The sequence below is a fragment of the Fundulus heteroclitus genome, chromosome 7 (assembly GCF_011125445.2).
Source record: "Fundulus heteroclitus isolate FHET01 chromosome 7, MU-UCD_Fhet_4.1, whole genome shotgun sequence".
NCBI lineage: Eukaryota > Metazoa > Chordata > Actinopteri > Cyprinodontiformes > Fundulidae > Fundulus > Fundulus heteroclitus.
In genome coordinates this window covers 10,930,030-10,944,925 of record NC_046367.1, presented here as the reverse complement: position 1 = coordinate 10,944,925, position 14,896 = coordinate 10,930,030, and the positions used below count along the sequence as shown (strand labels likewise).

At 38.9% G+C, this 14,896-nt stretch overlaps 2 long non-coding RNA genes across 2 annotated transcripts; both read right to left on the bottom strand.

Moving 5' to 3' along the window:
• Positions 1 to 1,045: 1,045 nt before the first annotated feature.
• Positions 1,046 to 8,211, bottom strand: LOC105940241. Its single transcript, XR_001167133.3, has 4 exons — positions 7,959 to 8,211; positions 7,038 to 7,064; positions 6,760 to 6,945; positions 1,046 to 2,626 (listed from the first exon to the last, which is right to left on the bottom strand). It is a non-coding gene; the product is annotated as an uncharacterized LOC105940241 (long non-coding RNA).
• Positions 8,212 to 10,869: 2,658 nt separating this feature from the next.
• On the bottom strand, positions 10,870 to 14,551 carry LOC118563603. Its single transcript, XR_004931296.1, has 3 exons — positions 14,495 to 14,551; positions 11,003 to 11,028; positions 10,870 to 10,918 (listed from the first exon to the last, which is right to left on the bottom strand). It is a non-coding gene; the product is annotated as an uncharacterized LOC118563603 (long non-coding RNA).
• Between the last annotated feature and the right edge of the window lie 345 nt (positions 14,552 to 14,896).

The following is a 14,896-nucleotide window of genomic DNA, read 5'->3' as shown; positions in this document are numbered from 1 at the left end:
TATATATATATAAATATATATATAGATATATATATATATAGATAGATATATATATATATATATATATATATAATATATATATATATATATATATATATATATATATATATATATATATATATATATATATATATATTCACACACACATACTTATATATACATATATATATTTAATATGAATAACATGTACAATATTTCAGCTCCTAATTTCCTAGTAGTTGATAGTGTAAGTACATCCACTGACTGTAGAATTACCTATGAAAAATTTTCACACAGCCAGAAAACTGCTTGTTGTTGCAACCGAATCCTATGGGATTCTGTGAGAGTAGGGAGTAGCAAGATGGCGGCCAGTGACTTCAGTTTTTCGGCAAAATCAGCACTCCAGTGTATAATATAGCTCAGTGCTGGAACATAATATCGTCAATCTGCATCAATACCCAACAGCAAAACCCCGCCCTCCACTGTTGCTGCTTCACAAATCTCTGCACACACACCCTCTTCAGCCTTTCTTCTTCCATTCTACAAGTAAGATTTCAATCTGACCACATTCATCTGATTAACCCTTCATCACCTAGCCAGTATCTCCTGCACAGAGGGTTGCTGATGGACTGTTTCCCCATCTCTGAATAATTAACATACACTGTACACTTACTGGCCAAGTTCAGACTTTTGTTGGTTTTTACTGTAAAAAGAAAATACGTCCTTGCTTTTTTAGTTAAGACTTACAGGTTTCGAAAAGCACTGAGACTTTGCTTTTTACATTTTCTTGCATAAAAAAACTATTTTAGACAATCAGTGCAAACCCAGCTTAGCCCAGATTTCAGTGCCCGTACTCAACTGTGTGATTACAAATATACCTTTCAAAACCAGGCAATAACAGATCATTATTCGTTATACCTGTGTTTCCAGAAGTGGGAGCCATGTGAATGTTGAGCCAATGGAACATGGCAGAGCAGATGTATGGCTTTGGTTTTAGACGCAACATAACAACAACAATGCACAACACAATTCTAAAAAGTAAAATAAAAAGAAAGAAGGGATTGTATTTGATTATTTGCACCTTTATTTAACCAGATTTAATACAGTTGCGCTCTAGAGCTTACAGATACAGTCCAAGTAAGGTAACAGTTCTGATTATACCTATAAAAGAATACGCAGCGCATAGATATACAGTATATGTAAGGGATGATGCCCAACAAGGTGTCCATTATCAGAGATTACTGTCATATGGTCCATTCATTTCTGATAATGGACATCTCAAAGGACATTATCCCACTTATATCATTGTCACTCACAAAATGAACAAATATTCAATCAAATATTAATGCTTTAATGTTTTTTTTTTTACCTGAAAAATCATACCTTTTTCATAACAAGCAGCTGAGAGAACTGTTTAATATCTTTCATTGTAACCGTTGGACCGTTTTTATAGTTGTCCTAACACTTTTTAACGGACACCGTGTAGCCAATCAGAATCAGACCATGATATACTAATATATAATATGTAATATACACAATGCATAAAACCAGAAGCATAGCCAGCAAAGCAGTAACCACTGCAAGCCAGAAGTTATTAGACTATTACAAATTACCACAGCAGTCAAAACATGCAATTCCAATGTTGATTTTTCAAAACATTTACCTGTTGATATATGTACAGCACTGAATACTGGGTGTGTCTTTTTTTCTGGGTTTTTACTGCACTAGTGGCTCGTTTTTCACAAAGTAGGCTGACAAAAAGGGGGGTTTGAGAAGGGGGCAAGACATGCGGTAAAGGATCTCAGGCCAGAATTGAACCCAGGTCAGCCGCATGGAGGACTAAAGTCTCTGCATATGAGTCTTACTCAATAACCCCGCGCCATCAGAGCATGCCCCTGGTTGCATATTAACCACTGAGAACAGGTCGTACAGATTGAAAGGGTCGGGGCTTCAAATTAAACTTTGGCTGCACATTTAAAGCAGACAACTGCATAAATTAATGTTCAGTAAATTGCATGAAAACATTGCATCCATCCATTCTCTATGTCTGCTCAATCTGTAAAGGGTCATTAGGTCGTGAGTAGGGAGTAGGGAAGGAGTAAACAGAATCATTATTGACCAACAAAATCCTTTCTGAGGTCAAATATTCAGTCTGTCCTGTTTGCGAAGGCACCTTTAATCAGACAGTGGAGGAAATCGTGCAATAATTTAGGCTTCAGAAATAACGAGTACAATTGTTGCCTTCTTTTATGAATTTATCATTGCATTATAACCTGATATCCCCTCCTGACACAGCTGTCCCGGGTGTGACTCTCTAATTCTTAATTGGTGATGTTTCTGTACTGTTTTATTTCCATAAAGTAGATCAACAGGCCCAGAGGCACAGCTACAACTGGAACTGATACACAAAGCAACAGCAACACACGCTTAAACCAACGGTTCCTTGCATTTGGGTTAAAATAATCTTGCATTTGATAGACTGCCTCTGTGTTCTTAGGACATGTGAGCAATCCCGGCACACTTTCATGAAAGAGAACATGAACTTCCAGGTCAATGCTTGCATATACTTCAGACCAACGCATCCCAGCGGTTGAGTAGTCAGCATCTCGAGTATGGTGCATCAGTACTAGGATGATCCTTCTGTTAGCTGTGGAAGAAAGAAAAGTAACGAGAAATGGTTTAAATCTGTATCAACACAAGCTGTGACCTGTCAGTTAAAAATGTTTTCCATAGTGGCACCATAGATTATGAAAAAAACTTGATGGTCTGTGTTAAATCATTTGGCCAAAGCACATTTAGATTTATGGCAGTGATTGGACCCACACAAGCCACCCCACATTAAAGGGGCAGCACCCACCGGGCTGATGCCACCAGACGTCCAAAGGTGATTTCCACACCTCCAGTCCCTGCAAAATCAGCACAAGCTCAATGGCGGGAACAAAAGAGGAGGACCATGTCGATCATCAAAACTTCCATTGGAGCCTCTACAGCACACGTGTCAAACTCAAGGCCCGGGGGCCCGTCAAGGCAATTTATCCGGCTCTAAAGAGCCAAAAAAAGGTATAACATGTCTTGAAGTAGATGCATGTATCCTTTTAAATTCTATAAAGTGGCTAAAACTGTGTGAATGTTGATTTTCTTTTCACTGTGTAATAACAGCATCCTGCCACTAGTTTTCAGTTTCCCCAAAACTCATTAAAACTAACCAGAAAGTGTAACTCACCCCAATATCAACCTTTTTTTTTGTTGCAGATAAACTGTATAAACTGGGCCTAAGGTTGCTACATTTATGTAACTGCGCATTTTTAAAAACATTTTTATATCAAGTAAAATGAAATTATGAGATCAAAAGTATCATCTATACAGGCGCAAGCGACCCTTTTAATGACTTCATGATGCCAAAGTGGCCCAATACAGAAATGAGCTTGAGACCACTGCTCTACAGAGTCTACCTTCTCTCCCACACAGGAGCTGTCTTGTGCATTACCGCCAATGACTGGTATTTATATGACCTAATATATAATCAAATTCCATTAAACAATTTGGTCATTTTTAAAAAAAATCTTAAAAGAATTTGTATGTGTTTGCTTTCTAAATTTCTTTGTAATATATATATATTACATTAAATATTTCTTTAATTTTGTCAAATTCTCTCCTAACAAAACTTTTTTTCTATTTGATATTTCTGACAATCAAATATAACATGTTCTACTGTTCCCATTTCCCCGCAATGGTCATATTTTTCCATATTTTGTTTTGTTTCTAAAAAGTGGACTGTTCAGTCCAGTGTGTCCAAATCTTAATCTTGCTCTTAACCCGTACCTCCTTTCTGTTCCTTCTTCCATTTCTTATTTCTCCAACTCACTTTACTAAATATTTTACCTAATATATCAGCTTTTTCTTTATCTTTTATTATACTTATAATATCTATTTGTAATATTCGATGTCTGTATTCTTTGTTAATACCATTCATTAGTTTAATCACTTTCCTCACTGATTTTTGTATGTCTCCCTATCGTATTAAAATATTTATCCAATATCCTCTTTTCATATTTTTAGTGATTTTCCTGACCATTGGTTTCTTTCTTTTATGATCAGTAAAGCTTGTATAATTATTTTACAAACACACTGTCAGGGTGGTGCGGTGGCTCTGCTTTCCTCTCTCTCTCTCTCTCCCGCAGGTGGCTGCTGACAAGCAGGGAGGTGCTGAATGTAGGTGTTCGGCATCTGCGTGACTGCAGGGGCGGTTTAAAAGGAAGCGGCTGTCAGCACATCGTCGCCAGAGTGTTAGCCAAACGTGGTTGGAACTCAGCAGCCTACGTCTTGTGACGAAACTTTCTCTCGGTAACCGTTGTTTCCTGTGTCCTAGGTTGGACAGCTCCGAATCCCGCTTCGGAGCTTCACCCGCCAACTCTCAAGTCTCAGCCGAGCCGGTCTGCCACTGTCCCGCTCCTCTCTCTCTGCGATCCCAAGCCGTGCCATTAAGCCTTGTCATTTCAAGCGCTCTACCAGTGCAACGCTCAGCTGTCAGCCTCCACCGCCGCCCCGCAGCCCGATCAGCTGGAACCTGCCTGCCCTCCACCTCCCGGCCACTCCCTGCTTGGCAGCCACCTGCCCCGCTGCCAGCACCTGCGGACTTCCCCTCCTGGCCTCCGCAGCACCTGCTCACCCTCCCCGGTGGTTCGATTCTCTGCTCTAGCGATAAGATCTTAGTTTCATTAGTTCCTTCGTTGTGGCGGCCTTCAGTAACCCTCTCTCTCTGTTACAGAGCTTTGTACGATCCCTATGTTCCCAGACGCCTTCTGGGAGAAATCCCTGCGTGTCTTTCTCTAGCTTAGTTGAATAAACTTTGTTAAAACGGCCTAATCTGCCTACTCAGTGTGTTCTGCTTGTGGGTCAAAAAACTTGGAAACATGACAGCAGACCACTCTGGTCAGTCAGACCCAGCAGACGCACTAAGGCAGGCGTTAAATGACCAGCAGGATCAGATCCTGGGTCAGAGGGCAATGGTCCGCACGCTACAACATCAGGTGCAGGTCCTTTGTGACCAGGTTGGCCCCCTGACTCGCGTTTTCCAGGGAACTCCGCCCTCACATCTGTCGCCTCCACTAAGTGCACCGAGTCCTGACACTCAAGCGTCTTCTTCGCCACCTCCGCAAGACCGTGGCGCCGCCTCCCCTGCCCAGTAGAGGTTCTCCGGGGAGGGCGGAGACTGTGGCGGGTTCCTTTTTCAGTGCTCGTTAGTTTTTAATTTTTTTTAAATGTTCCTCATACCTTATGTAAGGCCACCTCTTCATATCATCCTTCCAATCACAAATAGTTTGATGCTGTGGCAGTCACCTGCCACTTGACCGCTTAGCAATTTTTGGAAATGTTGCCACGACATATTTAAGGATAATCTAACGATAGTTGGCCCATGGAAGGGATGAAATGGAAGTGCCGCACAAAAAATGGAAGTTGGACCCATATTTACTTCCGCTTTAAAAAAAACAAGCTGCCACCATACCTCTTCAAATTCAAAACTAGGAAGGTTGCCTGCAATCTAAAACAAGATTCAAACAGCACTGCTATATGTTGTTGCTTCTTCGCCTCTGGGTGTCAGAGTGTTTGATCCAACACCCCACCATTGAGCGTTCCGCAGGAGCAGTCTGGGAGAACCTGGGAAAGCCAAACCAAGCGAGCCTACCGCCAGAATAATGAATCTGCAGATCCAAGATGGCAGGACAGGATCAGGAAAGAAAAGCTGGACTAGATTTTTCTGTTGGATTGGATTTTGGATTAATTTTTTATTTCTTGGATAATCAAATCTCTTCACTTTCTAGGAAAGAGTGTTTATCTTTAGTTTAGGGGAGTTTTGGCCTAGTCTCAATTGATTTAATTGAAAATTTTCAAGCATTACCACAGAGTAACATTCAGATGTAAGTCTGGATTTTGACAAGGCCACTCTGAGAAATCCATTTTATTTGTTATTTTTTTTAGCTGTTCAGATGTGTGCTGCCCCCATATTTGACTGTTGGTGTGATGTTGTTTTTCTGAAATAACATCACACCAATTAGTTTTATGTGCCATGTGTTACGAGAGTTAGACTGTCTCGCCAGTCCATAGATTATCTTCCTGAAGATCATAGGAGTCATTTATAGTTTTTCCCCCTTGAAATTACTGTCATAGATGCCGGTGTCTTTCTTATTGGAAAATCATAAACAGATTTTAAGTGAGACTGATTTTTTTATGTAAAATTTGGATTCCTTTGGGACCTCCTGGATGAGTCTCTGGTGCACTCCTGGAATTTGTTTTTCATTCTTTCATGTTTTCTTAATTTTTTGGATAATGGGTTTTCACTGTAGATTAGTCCTGGATCCTTAGAACCCTTTCCAGATGGATTGATGTGTCAATTATGTTGTTTCTCATCTGTTCTTTAATGTCTTTTGATAGTAGCATTATGTGTTGCTTTTTGAGATATTTCATTCCCGTTCATGTTGTCAGACTGGACTTTTTCTGAGTTCTTGATTCTACAGATCAGAGAGTAATAAGGCCTGCTGTGTCTAGTGAAGCAGAACTAAACTTTAAAACAACTGTGGTTAATCAGATAAATTATGATTTTACAAGTGGGGAAAGTACTTTTTCCACACGGGTAAAGTTAGTTTGGGTTTTATCTCTTATGAAATAACCATTTAAAATTAGCTTTTTTGCATTTACACAGGTTAGCTTTGTTTGATGAAAAAAGTGTTTTTACACCAAACAACAGAAAAAATGTCAAGATATTGTTGTCTGATTACTTACATGGCATGTTTTGCATGGCTGCTTCCACATCTGAGCCAACGCGGGAGGTGATTGGACAGAAGAGAATGATGCATTGTCCATCCCGGTTTGTGCCCTCTAGCTTAACCTCCAATTTCACTTGGTCCATGAGAGCTATGTCAGCGCCATGGGTTTCTCCGGCAGTGATTGTCTCGACTTTAACGGGTGCTATTTAATAAAATATAAAGCAGGAAACCATCAACAGAGCAGAACAAATAGGAGTAAGATCCTTATTTACATGAGCGGAGACGATTACTCACTGGAAAGGCAGAACATCTTTTGACTTCCTTTAGAAACAAACACAAAGAACATGAGCCAGTCCATTTATCAAAACAATGATTGTCAAAAAAGTTTCAAAATCCTTTCTGATATAGGTTTCACAATATTTCTTTCTATTTACTAATAAATTTGAATATCATAGAAAAATAAATGAAGGGTTAAAGGAGTATTACCTCAATCCCTTAAATGTCACCCCCAAAAATGCCAAAAACACCTTAAAAGCATACTATAATATAATAAGATGCTGTTATTTACCCTTTCGGAAGTCGTTGTACTGGTAACCAATTTTGAAGTTGGAACACACATAAATTCTGCATTTTTTGTTCTCGTTTTTTCTCTCCTTTGTCATGCAGCTGCAGACTGATGCAAGACAGTATGAGCTGAAAATGTAAAGGATCTCAAAGCGATATGTCGTTTCTATGACAGGTTCTCATTTGAAGTTGGAAGCATAAAAAATGAGTTATGGTGAATAACATTGCCTCTGTTTAAACTGCAGATCAACGCAGCTGGTCAAAAGAGGTGTCAATCAAAGGAGGAGGGCCTAGGCAACTATTTTGAAAACTTTAAAATGCAAGCCTGTGGTACAAACTACGACACTGAGAAGTATACTGCTGTGTCCTCTCCTTGTATTATAGGCTAAATAAAGGCTTACATTTTTCTAGTTTGATTTTCGGTAATTTGTTTTTGCAACAGAAATGAACAGAATTTTCAATGAGCTTTTAATTTATTGAGATATGCCTATACAAATCTTTTTTTTCAAGACAGTTCTAGTTTAGAGAGGAACTGTCCTGAATACCAAGGCAAGGTAGACGTCTGCTCTATTAACAGAAGCTGGTTTTATTTCTCTGTATCACCTAATGTTATCTAATGACAACAACATTATTAACAAGCATGATTCCTACCTTTGCTGTATTGCTGGTTCTTTGTGTTGCAACGTGGAGACTGCAAGTCAGACTGCAGGATGAAGAAGCAGTGTGCAACTTTCACTTTCACTTTTACAGATTAGTCACACAGGAACAAGGAGCCTAACAGAAAAAATCAGTTTACTGCTTAACAGCTTGATTTGAAGTCCGGTGCAATGCAGTATCAACAACAAACATACTACTCAGTTTGTCACCGACATGCGCCGACTTCCATGTTCATAAAAATCAATATTTAAGAAAAACATTGCCTCCCTCTATGGGTGGGCTTTTGGAGAACAGGGGTGCCTATTGGCGTCAGCGGGGGGAGATGGCTTCCTGGGAGGTCATGTTGCTCCCCAGTCTTTTCCTCCCCATTCCCGGATGCCCTCCCTCTGCCTGCTCAATCACGCTGCCACACATGTAGGACCTTGGAGAGTGGGGACATCGTTGGGAGTGGGGAGCATTTACCAGCCCCGCTGTCTTGTGATGTCCTTGGCCCCAATTCTGTTGAATAACTTAGACACTTTCGTTTATAACATTAACACAACACACATATGTAGGTCATTAATGGGGGAGTGGGGGGGCGGCTGATTGTGTATGCCTTACTGCTGATGGTTTACCCTGCCACCATTTGCATGTAGACACGGAGGGTTCTGGGTAAGGTGTGCTTTCCGGAACAGGGTGGGCACTCCTTTTAGCCCTTCCAGTTTTAAATGTACTTGACAACACATTGGAACAGGCGGAGGCTGGCTTGGAGTCTTTTTTCACACCCCTGATCTCAGTTTGCTATCCAGAGTTTGAGGCCTGGAGGAAGAGCGGGCCACCTAGCCGGGGTCTGGGCTGGGGATGGCACTTCTGTTCTCCCCAGGAATAGGGGATAGGGCTTAAGTATGGACTGCAGTGTGAGGGGGAGGCAGCGCCTCTGGGTTCTGGTTGACTAGCCTGTTTGAATCATGATGGCCCCATCTCTGGGTTGAGGTCTTGCTGGTACCTGGACCTGGAGAATAGGCGTGTGTGGTGAGTGCGAGTGTGTGTAGAGCATCTCATATTTTTTAAAAAGATATATTTATTTTTTGGCAATGTGACTTTGGAACTGGTTCTCTGTTCGGTGTTTTGTCTGGTTGGATTTTGGACTGCCCCCTCTGCTAGAGCATCTCAGGTCTCCACCTCTGTTGGCTGGTGCCTTGACACGCTGATGCGTTGGTGGTCCTCTGTGTCCGGGGCTGGGTGCTCGGGTATGTGCTGACTCTCTCCCGTCTGGGTGCCAGACGGGCATATATATATATATATATATATATATATATATATATATATATATATATATATATATATATATATATATATATATATACAGCATGAGCTGTACAAAAAATACATTCACAATTGTCAGAGGTCCTAGAAGCTTTAACAACAAATAACAAAAAAATATAAAGTTTTAGTTAAAACTGACATTCAGAGTCATTCCTGATGTCATCCACCTTAACAAATCTAGTTCCATCTAAGCAAAATGAAGCCACCAAATTTATCTGTAAGTTTAGTGTTGTTTTAATGGGTAAAGTTAACTTTACCCCTAAAGAATGCGAAAGTTACCTCATCACGATGTCAGCCAGTGAGGAGTTTATAACAGGTATTCAAGAGACGTTATCATACCAGAGCTAATAATAATCTATTATTTCTTCAACATTCATAGATTTTTTTTTTTCTTTAGAGATAGGAGACAGTTCCAAAGCATAAATTTATACTACTTATCAGCAGAAGTCTAACTCAAGGTACGAACGTGCACTAAAAAGAGTGACAAAGATTCATTCATTTAAAGAGTTTTATTTAGTTGCACCTAGGTCAAATAAACAATTTATCATACCAGATTTACAGTCAAAAACACTGCAGTAGAACATGGTTTATTAATTGCAAAATCAATATTTAAATATTACTTTTTTTCCTCAGTCTAATTTCATAGTGAAAGCATTTGGCATATGTTTGGTCAGGTTATGGTTCACGTGCACGGGAGCATGTTTATGTATGAAACATGTCAGATTTCTACATTTCTGTACCTCTACATAATGATAATACCTCTGATTTTGCTGCAGTTCGTTTTCTTTGTGTCTTTACCTATGCCTGTATAAACAGGGTTCAAATGGCAATGTCTGTGTGTGTGCAAGACACATTAGGCAAGAAACTCTATATGTACATTTAAATTTTATTGTTAAGGAATATTTTCTTTAATCACTCTTGGTTTTCGTATGTAAATCACCACACCTGAAACCAAACGGGAAACCAGTTTGCAGGACCAATTCCAAAGCCTCATCCAGGGACAGACCAGAGACAAAATCCAAAGCAACAGCGAACAGTAAAACCCATACAAACCCCAGACCAAATTCACAACTGAATTATTTTGGTTTTGTGATAAAAATGTTTGCATTTGTGACACTGCCACGTCGTTTTGTGCACAGCGTAGCAATCCTTGGACACTTTCGTGATAGAGAATGTGAACATCCAAGGCGACCTTTTCAGTGGTTTCAGACCACCTTCTGCCAGCTGTTGAATAGTCAGCATCTCGGGTGTGGTGCATCAGAACCAGGATGACCCTTTGACCATCTGTCGAAAGAGAGGAGTGAAATGAAAGATGGAGCCAGGAGATGGACACCCCAAAAAGAGGACAATGTTGGCCTCGTGAATTTAAAATTAATCCTGTATATATATATATTTTTTTGAATAAAATAATCTACAATTCAGTTTATTATGAATCAAACAAGGGAAAAGGTGGAACTTCGATTCCTTACATCCCACATTTTCCAAGGCTGCCTCCACGTCCGAGCCAACTCGAGAGGTGATTGGACAGAAAAGAATGATGTGTTGAGCATTCCCCTTTGTTTCCTCCAGCTTCACTGTTCTCCTGACTTGGTTCATAAGAACTGCATCTGCACCAAAAGTTTCCCCTGTGGTGATTTTCTGAATTTTAACTGGTGGAGGAGAAAAAAACTCAACACAAGGTCAAAACAGTACAAATCCTTGCAAGCTGCATATCAGCTGAAATATTCACTCACCTGCAGGATTCCACATGTTTCCGTTGCTTAACACAAAGAAGCACAATGTAAGATACAAGGAATATTTATCTATCCATCAATCCATAAAGGTTTTGTACCATTTGTGTGCTAATTCCGATTATGCCCGAAATTCATCATACAGTCTTGCAGATTTAGATTTTCATTTTGTTTTCAAGAGGAAACACAAGGCATTTCTGAAAAAATAAAACTGTCTAAAAGGAATATCAGTAATTTAAAAAAGATTTTATTTAAAAAAAAATTAAATACAAAATTGTTTATTCCTTTCCCAGTAATCAATGGAAAAATGTATATTATACTAGCTTTACAGTTATCAAATCCTTCTTATGTTTGCTGACCAGCTTTGCATGTTCCACTGGTGTTTTAATGATTTATCTTTGGTGAAAAGTCCTTGTAGATTGAAAGGTCTCCTTGCTGTAAACATAATTTTTAGCTTCCTTCACAGGTTTTCCATCTGATTCAAGTCAGGAATCCACTCTGTTAATATTCCTTCCATTAAGAAGAAAAACAATCATAAAATCTAAAGATTACATTACAGCAGTGGTGGAGAAAGTACTCATACAATGTACTTAAGTAAAAGTACAAATACACAGATAAAAATTTACTCAAGTAAAAGTCAAAGTACCACATTATTATTTTACTTAAGTAAAAGTAAGAAAGTACAAGCTTTTAAAACTACTTAAGTATTAAAAGTAAAAGTACTTGCCAAGCATAATACCTAACGGCTTATATAATGTCATTAAGTGTACCTATCGTATTTAGTTTTAACTGTAACTGTTACATGGAGATTATTTTAATGGCGCTAACATTTATTTAATAACCAGGACGTGAAGGAGTTTAGCGTCAACTTATATGTAACATTCATGGCGGGAGACGTGATCACGACTGCAGTAATCATTGTTACTTGCAAGCTCATAACATAGCTTATAACAATATACAGTAATTGTATTTATTTACTGCAGTCGAGTTCAACAAAAAGCTTGCCAAGATTACATAAAACTTCACTAACACAAATTAATTTAACATCGACAGCGTTTAGCAACTTAACTTACCTCAATATGTTTTTTCAAATTTGATGGTGAATTTTTGAAAGATAGAATTTCATGCTTTCGGGGAAGGCAAAGGCGGCATTGGAATCTCCAGGAAGCGTTTTTTGACCCAGTTATTTCAAAGAAATCTTTTAAATAAGCCCATGGGTGGGGCAGGTCTTCTGGAGGATGACTATCCTTGGACTCCATTCTGGGAGTTAATGATTCTGCAGGTCCTGCGTACTGTGCTGCTCTTCTTGAGGGAGGGCCTAATGGTTAATTCCCGCTTTGGATTGGTTCAGCGGACTGATTCTGCTCTCGCCATTGGATACTTTCAAACTAACGAACAAATCAAAAAACCGAAATGCGTCTTGGATGTAACGAGTAACGAAACGCTGTATAGAAATGTAGTGAAGTAGAAAGTACAGATACTTACTGTTAAATGTAGTGGAGTAAAAGTAGAAAGTATCCATTATTAAATCTACTTAAGTAAAGTACAGATACACGGAAATTGTACTTAAGTACAGTAACGAAGTACTTGTACTTTGTTACTTCCCACCACTGCATTACAGGTACATGCTCTCAAACATAATATCTTGGAAAAGCTGAATTTTTTTGCCACTCATTTCAGAAATTGAAACCCTTGTGTTATTTAGATTCCTTACACATAGTCTTTATTGTTGTAGGTTTAATTATTAAGGTTTTCAGATCATGAAAAGCCAAAATTCTGTCAAAATTAGAATATTCATAAGATCAATAAAAAAAGTTTTTAAACAGAAATGTCTGGCTACTGGTAAGTAATTTACTTATTTAAGCACATTTTTAGAAACTGAAAACTGGGTTGGGTCTCCTCTTGCATGAATTACTATATCAATGAACCGTGGCATAGAGGCGATCCGCCTATGGTTCTGTGCGATGTAATGAAAGCCCTTGTTGCTTTGATAGCTGCCTTCAGGTCATTTGTCTTGTTGGATTTGAGTCACAAATCTTCCTCTTGATAACACTCTGTAGACTCAAGTCCTCAAAGGCTGGCGTCATGCAATGTTGCTCTCCTTTGAAACCCTTATTTATAGTTTCTTTCATTGAAATCCAAAATCTCAATTACAAGAAAGGCCTTTCTCACTGTCATCACACCTGAACACATAATTAGGTCATTTGCAGGACTTGGGTCATATCAAAAAGTTGCAGGACAGCTCTCAGGTACTGGACTTTGACACCTCTGCAGGGTTCAGGTCAGGCGACCACTCAAGCACAGTATTACCAGGGTCACTGAATCAGTGTTTGCTCTAACATCTCCTGGTAGACAGGTGAGTTGACTTTTGACTTTCTAAAAAAAACAAAACACACACACACACACACACACACACACAAAAGAAAACAGTGGGCAAACCTGCAGATGACATGGTACCCCTCAAATTGTCACTGACTCTGGAAAGTTCATGTACAATATATATATATATATATATATACATATTTACAAATATTGTATTTATATTTTCCTTTTTGGTATATTTGTTTTGAGAGAAAAGTGGACCCAAAGTCAAATTCCCTGTTTGTGTGCACACACTTGGCAATTTGATTTATTCGGAGCCTCTCCACTCTTCCTCTAGATTCTGGGACTTTGATTTCCAAATAAAATGTAAACTTTACTTTCATTTGAATAGTGGACAGACAGCTGAGTGACAGTCTTGTGAAACTCCCCAAATTCTTGAAGGGACTTTGCCTGACAATCCTCTCAAGGCTGCAGTTAGCCCTGTTGCACCTTTTCCTACCACACTTTTTCCCTTCACTTAACTTTCTGTGAATATGAATACGACAGAATCATCAAAACTACAAGAAAAACACTTTGATATATATCTATGAGTTTCCTGTTCTGAAATGAGGGACAGAAAATATTGAACTTTGTCACAAGTCAAATTTTCTGTGAGGTACCTGTATACCTAAATCTGCCAAGATTATGACTAATTCTGAGCTCAACTGTATATCATCAATTTGATATCAAAGAGCCATTATATAAAGATATTGCATCATATGGTCTGCAATACTCTTTTCAGTAATGTTCTTTGTTAGTTAAAAATCATTCAGATGGGAGTGCCCAAGGTTTACGTTACACTTTCACTGCAAAAGAGAAAGCTAGATCAAGTCACAGTCACTGATTTGTCAGCTTCAATATTTTACACTACTTTTCTGTCCAAATGTTTTGGTAGCATATGTATCGTGGATGATGTTTTAAAAACAACAGTTATTGTGATAAAGCTGAGTTACCACTACGCTTTTGGATGTCGCAAATGTCCAATCTTTCCACTTTAGGACAGTTAAACTTTCAAAAACGCAAAGAGCTGTCATAAGTATTTAAACAAAACTCTGATTCCCATATCAGTCCTATAATATTAAAAGCGAAGTTGAGAGCCAACAACGAAATAAAACCAACTTTTTAATACCCTACCTTTCCTGTGTTTCGGCTGCAGTAGGGTGAAACACTGAATGAGACTGCTGAAAGAACAACCACGTCAGACCAAATCTTTACTTTTGCTTTCAGTTTCAGAGAAGCTTCATGGTTTAAAAGAAATCCAATAGCAGTTGAATGAATTACTAAATGATAACGGTCAGATTGCAGTGCAGTTTTGTAGAATTAAGCAACAGATTCAACTGGGTTTTATTGCTGCTGACAGAAAACGAAAGTCTTCAATGAGAGTCATAAACTGTCAACCAAGAGCCAAGTTCACTTTCCATATTACATTCCTTTATGACTGCTGACAGATAATAAGGCTCAAACCTCTCTGCATGATTGCAGCAGCTCTCATATGCCATACTGGCTTCTGCAACAGAATTGGCACATAGACAACTT